Here is a 6,000-nt window from a genome sequence, read left to right as displayed (position 1 = left end):
CTTGGTATGTTAGTGCCCAGAGCTTGGAGGCAACATTGTACCATGAAATGTTGTGGGCCAATGAAACAAGAGAAAAGGCAGGGTTGCCTCGGTGATGGGGGCGGATAATTGCGGGGGGGGGGCTCTGCTTTTCCCGGGAAGATCCCATTTGCCGGTGAAACCATCGCGGCTGCATCTGTTGGAGTCAGAGCCGCTTTGTTGTCAGTGTCACCGTATCAGTTTGTCACAATGCGGCTGATTGTCTCGCAGCCCGCGCCGCACCTCTCTGCCCGTCTCTGCCCGTCTCTGCCCGTCTCTGGTATTTACTAAACAAAAGAGCTGATATTTTAATAAGCTCATTAACTAGCGCCTTGCTTACAGCCGCTTTAATTACTGCGCGGGGAGGAGCCCCGGCGACACCAGAAGAAAAGCTCATTTATGCCAATATAATTAAACCCCAGGCCTGAGCCGCACATCTGCGAGACTGCAAGAGACTGCTATTAATAAACTGCACTTAGCCAGCAATTCACTGTAACTGCAGCGAGACTACAGCGCTTAACCCTCTGCCCACCGGGGGAAATAGAATCCAATAGAGTTAGGGCCTAGAGGATCGGGTAGAATGCCCAAGCTTTGGCCGGGATACCAAACGAGAGGATCGGGTAGAGTTCCCAAGCTTTGGCCGGGATACCAAACGAGAGGATCGGGTAGAGTACCCAAGCTTTGGCCGGGATACCAAACGAGAGGATCGGGTAGAGTTCCCAAGCTTTGGCCGGGATACCAAACGAGAGGATCGGGTAGAGTGCCCAAGCTTTGGCCAGGATACCAAACGAGAGGATCGGGTAGAGTGCCCAAGCTTTGGCCGGGATACCAAACGAGAGGATCGGGTAGAGTGCCCAAGCTTTGGCCGGGATACCAAACAAGGGGATCGGGTAGAGTGCCCAAGCTTTGGCCGGGATACCAAAAGAGAGGATCGGGTAGAGTGCCCAAGCTTTGGCCAGGATACCAAACAAGGGGATCGGGTAGAGTGCCCAAGCTTTGGCCGGGATACCAAAAGAGAGGATCGGGTAGAGTGCCCAAGCTTTGGCCGGGATACCAAACGAGAGGATTGGGTAGAGTGCCCAAGCTTTGGCCGGGATACCAAACGAGAGGATCGGGTAGAGTGCCCAAGCTTTGGCCGGGATACCAAACGAGAGGATCGGGTAGAGTTCCCAAGCTTTGGCCGGGATACCAAAAGAGAGGATCGGGTAGAGTGCCCAAGCTTTGGCCAGGATACCAAACGAGAGGATCGGGTAGAGTGCCCAAGCTTTGGCCGGGATACCAAACGAGAGGATCGGGTAGAGTGCCCAAGCTTTGGCCGGGATACCAAACAAGGGGATCGGGTAGAGTGCCCAAGCTTTGGCCGGGATACCAAAAGAGAGGATCGGGTAGAGTGCCCAAGCTTTGGCCAGGATACCAAACAAGGGGATCGGGTAGAGTGCCCAAGCTTTGGCCGGGATACCAAAAGAGAGGATCGGGTAGAGTGCCCAAGCTTTGGCCGGGATACCAAACGAGAGGATCGGGTAGAGTGCCCAAGCTTTGGCCGGGATACCAAACGAGAGGATCGGGTAGAGTGCCAAAGCTTTGGCCGGGATACCAAAAGAGAGGATCGGGTAGAGTGCCCAAGCTTTGGCCGGGATACCAAACGAGAGGATCGGGTAGAGTGCCAAAGCTTTGGCCGGGATACCAAACGAGAGGATTGGGTAGAGTGCCCAAGCTTTGGCCGGGATACCAAACGAGAGGATTGGGTAGAGTGCCCAAGCTTTGGCCGGGATACCAGACGAGAGGATCCAATCAGAGAGCGCTGAGCCATTCAGAGAGCGCTGAGCCAATCAGAGAGCGCAGACCCATTAAGAGACCGCAGAGCCATTCAGAGAACGCAGAGCCACTCAGAGAGCGCAGAGCCAATCAGAGAGCGCAGGGCCAATCAGAGAGCGCAGGGCCAATCAGAGAGCGCAGGGCCAATCAGAGAGCGCAGGGCCAATCAGAGAGCGCAGGGCCAATCAGAGAGCGCAGGGCCAATCAGAGAGCGCAGGGCCAGCAGTCTGTAGTGGGAAATTCTCTATTCTTCGTAAAGAAAAAGTTAAAAAGCTTTGTTTCCCTTATTGTGGTTTCTCCGTAGGCTCGTTACAAGCTCCGGGTGATTAAGGGATTTGTAGAACATGAAATTAAGGGAAAGTGAAAGCGAGAGTTACGGCCCCGGGGGCTCAGCAATCAGACTGCAAAGTCCAAAGCGTCGGCAGCTGATTGGCAGGTGTGGGGGCCCCGGCGCTGTCAGTAGCGCTTTGGGTTCTGTACTGCGGCTGGGACATGTGTCTGTATGTACAACCCCCGGGTCTGCAAAGGCAAATTAGGATAGGGAAGGGTTAAGGAGAAGGTGAAAAACTGCCTCCTTCTGAAAGCTCAGACTCAGGCACACTTTACTGCTGCGCTGCAAGTTGGAGTGATATCCCCCCCCCCCCCCCAGCAGCCGATCAGCAGAACAATGGGATGGGAGCAAGATAGCAGCTCCCAGTAGGTATCAGAATAGCACTCAATAGCACTCAATGGTTTTGGGGTAGGAGAGGGGTATTTACTTGGCCTATAGTGTTACTAGTAGTAAATAACAGCCCTTAACTACTTGGATGATTCTAAAATGACTTGCACTGTTAGTGGATGAGGATCCGGCTCCGCCGTGGCCCCTATCACACGGGACGTCATTTAATCAAAACACCGGCACAGTATTTGGTGGGGAAACGGCTATTAGAGTAAAACGGCCATTTAGCAGAACCGTTGGCCCCGTCATTGCGCTAAATAGAAGCTCTGACAGAAGATAAATATTCGCTGAAGAGACGACGTTATTTAAAGGCCAAGGGAGCAGGTTGAAGAGGTTGAAGAAGATCCCTCAGCAACGTTGGCCCTAACCACCCGGCCATTCCCACGTTATTTCCCAGCGTATCAGGCGCCGAATGTTTCACCGGGAGATGGTAAATGGGAAAATCACTGAGCCTGAGGAATTCCACGTGTCTCTGTTTGTCAGGAGATGATGGTAACGAGATAATGGGATAATGGCTCCATCAGCAGAGGCCACGGGTGGGGCCACATCTCAGGTCTCTCCTTCTCTGCAAACCTTCTCCTACAGAACGTGGCGGGTAATTAGTTCTGACTGCGTTACACGTCCCTCGTTACTAATGTATGGAAATGAGTCCCAAGCTGCCGGCGCGTGTTGTCACGGTGACTCTTCTCAGGTGGAGACGGAGAAAGGTCAACAGTTTGTCTTAGTTTGCTCCAATTGGGGGCACAGAAACATTTAAAGCAACAATATTTGTCATAAAGATGGTGACAGGAGATGACGGTGAGAGCAGTAGGACAAGATGGGGACAGTAGGGCAAGATGGAGACAGTACGGCAAGATGGAGACAGTAGGACAAGATGGAGACAGTAGGGCAACATGGAGACAGTAGGGCAAGATGGAGACAGTAGGACAAGATGGAGACAGTAGGGCAAGATGGGGACAGTAGGGCAAGATGGAGACAGTACGGCAAGATGGAGACAGTAGGACAAGATGGAGACAGTAGGGCAACATGGAGACAGTAGGGCAAGATGGAGACAGTAGGACAAGATGGAGACAGTAGGGCAAGATGGAGACAGTAGGACAAGATGGAGACAGTACGGCAAGATGGAGACAGTAGGACAAGATGGAGACAGTAGGGCAACATGGAGACAGTAGGGCAAGATGGAGACAGTAGGACAAGATGGAGACAGTAGGGCAAGATGGGGACAGTAGGGCAAGATGGAGACAGTACGGCAAGATGGAGACAGTAGGACAAGATGGAGACAGTAGGGCAACATGGAGACAGTAGGGCAAGATGGAGACAGTAGGACAAGATGGAGACAGTAGGGCAAGATGGAGACAGTACGGCAAGATGGAGACAGTAGGACAAGATGGAGACAGTAGGGCAGGAAGGCATGAAGACAGTAGGGGCAAGATGGAAGACAGGGTAGGACAAGATGGAGACAGTAGGGGGCAAGATGGAGACAGTAGGACAAGATGGAGGCAGTAGGACAAGATGGAGACAGTAGGGCAAGATGGAGACAGTACGGCAAGATGGAGACAGTAGGACAAGATGGAGACAGTAGGGCAACATGGAGACAGTAGGGCAAGATGGAGACAGTAGGACAAGATGGAGACAGTAGGGCAACATGGAGACAGTAGGGCAAGATGGAGACAGTAGGACAAGATGGAGACAGTAGGGCAAGATGGGGACAGTAGGACAAGATGGAGACAGTAGGACAAGATGGAGACAGTAGGCAAGATGGAGACAGTAGGGCAAGATGGAGACAGTAGGGCAAGATAGAGACAGTAGGGCAAGATGGAGACAGTAGGGCAAGATGGAGAAAGTAGGGCAAGATGGAGACAGTAGGGCAGATGGAGACAGTAGGGCAAGATGGAGACAGTAGGACAAGATGGAGACAGTAGGGCAAGATGGGAACAGTAGGGCAAGATGGAGACAGTAGGGCAAGATGGAGACAGTATAGCAAGATGGAGACAGTAGGGCAAGATGGGGACAGTAGGGCAAGATGGAGACAGTAGGGCAAGATGGAGATAGTAGGGCAAGATGGAGACAGTAGAGCAAGATGGAGACAGTACGGCAAGATGGAGACAGTAGGACAAGATGGAGACAGTAGGGCAAGATGGGAACAGTAGGGCAAGATGGAGACAGTAGGGCAAGATGAAGACAGTAGGGCAAGATGGAGACAGTAGGGCAAGATGGGAACAGTAGGGCAAGATGGAGACAGTAGGGCAAGATGGAGACAGTATGGCAAGATGGAGACAGTAGGGCAAGATGGAGACAGTAGGGCAAGATGGGGACAGTAGGGCAAGATGGAGACAGTAGGGCAAGATGGAGATAGTAGGGCAAGATGGAGACAGTAGGGCAAGATGGAGACAGTACGGCAAGATGGAGACAGTAGGACAAGATGGAGACAGTAGGGCAAGATGGGAACAGTAGGGCAAGATGGAGACAGTAGGGCAAGATGGAGACAGTACAGCAAGATGGAGACAGTAGGGTAAGATGGAGACATTAGGGCAATATGGGGACAGTAGGGCAAGAGGGAGACAGTAGGGCAAGATGGAGACAGTAGGGCAAGGTGGAGACAGTAGGGCAAGATGGAGACAGTAGGACATCTTGCCTTACTGTCTCCATCTTGTCCTACTGTCTCCATCTTGCCCTACTGTCTCCAACTTGCCCTACTGTCTCCACCTTTTCCTACTGTCTCCATCTTGCCCTACTGTCTCCATCTTGCCCTACTGTCCCCATCTTGCCCTACTGTCTCCATCTTGCCCTACTGTCTCCAACTTGCCCTACTGTCTCCACCTTTTCCTACTGTCTCCATCTTGCCCTTCTGTCTCCATCTTGCTCTACTGTCTCCATCTTGAGAGTAGGGCAAGATGGAGACAGTATGACAAGATGGAGACAGTAGGGCAGATGGAGACAGTAGGACAAGATGGAGACAGTAGGGCAAGATGGGAACAGTAGGGCAAGATGGAGACAGTAGGGCAAGATGGAGACAGTATAGCAAGATGGAGACAGTAGGGCAAGATGGAGACAGTAGGGCAAGATGGGGACAGTAGGGCAAGATGGAGACAGTAGGGCAAGATGGAGACAGTAGGGCAAGATGGAGACAGTAGAGCAAGATGGAGACAGTACGGCAAGATGGAGACAGTAGGACAAGATGGAGACAGTAGGACAAGATGGAGACAGTAGGGCAAGATGGGAACAGTAGGGCAAGATGGAGACAGTAGGGCAAGATGGAGACAGTAGGGCAAGATGGAGACAGTAGGGCAAGATGGGAACAGTAGGGCAAGATGGAGACAGTAGGGCAAGATGGAGACAGTAGGGCAAGATGGAGACAGTAGGGCAAGATGGAGACAGTAGGGCAAGATGGGGACAGTAGGGCAAGATGGAGACAGTAGGGCAAGATGGAGATAGTAGGGCAAGATGGA

The sequence above is a fragment of the Xenopus tropicalis genome, chromosome 1, assembly GCF_000004195.4.
Source record: "Xenopus tropicalis strain Nigerian chromosome 1, UCB_Xtro_10.0, whole genome shotgun sequence".
In the NCBI taxonomy this organism is placed as follows: domain Eukaryota; kingdom Metazoa; phylum Chordata; class Amphibia; order Anura; family Pipidae; genus Xenopus; species Xenopus tropicalis.
Note: the sequence above shows the minus strand (reverse complement) of the source record.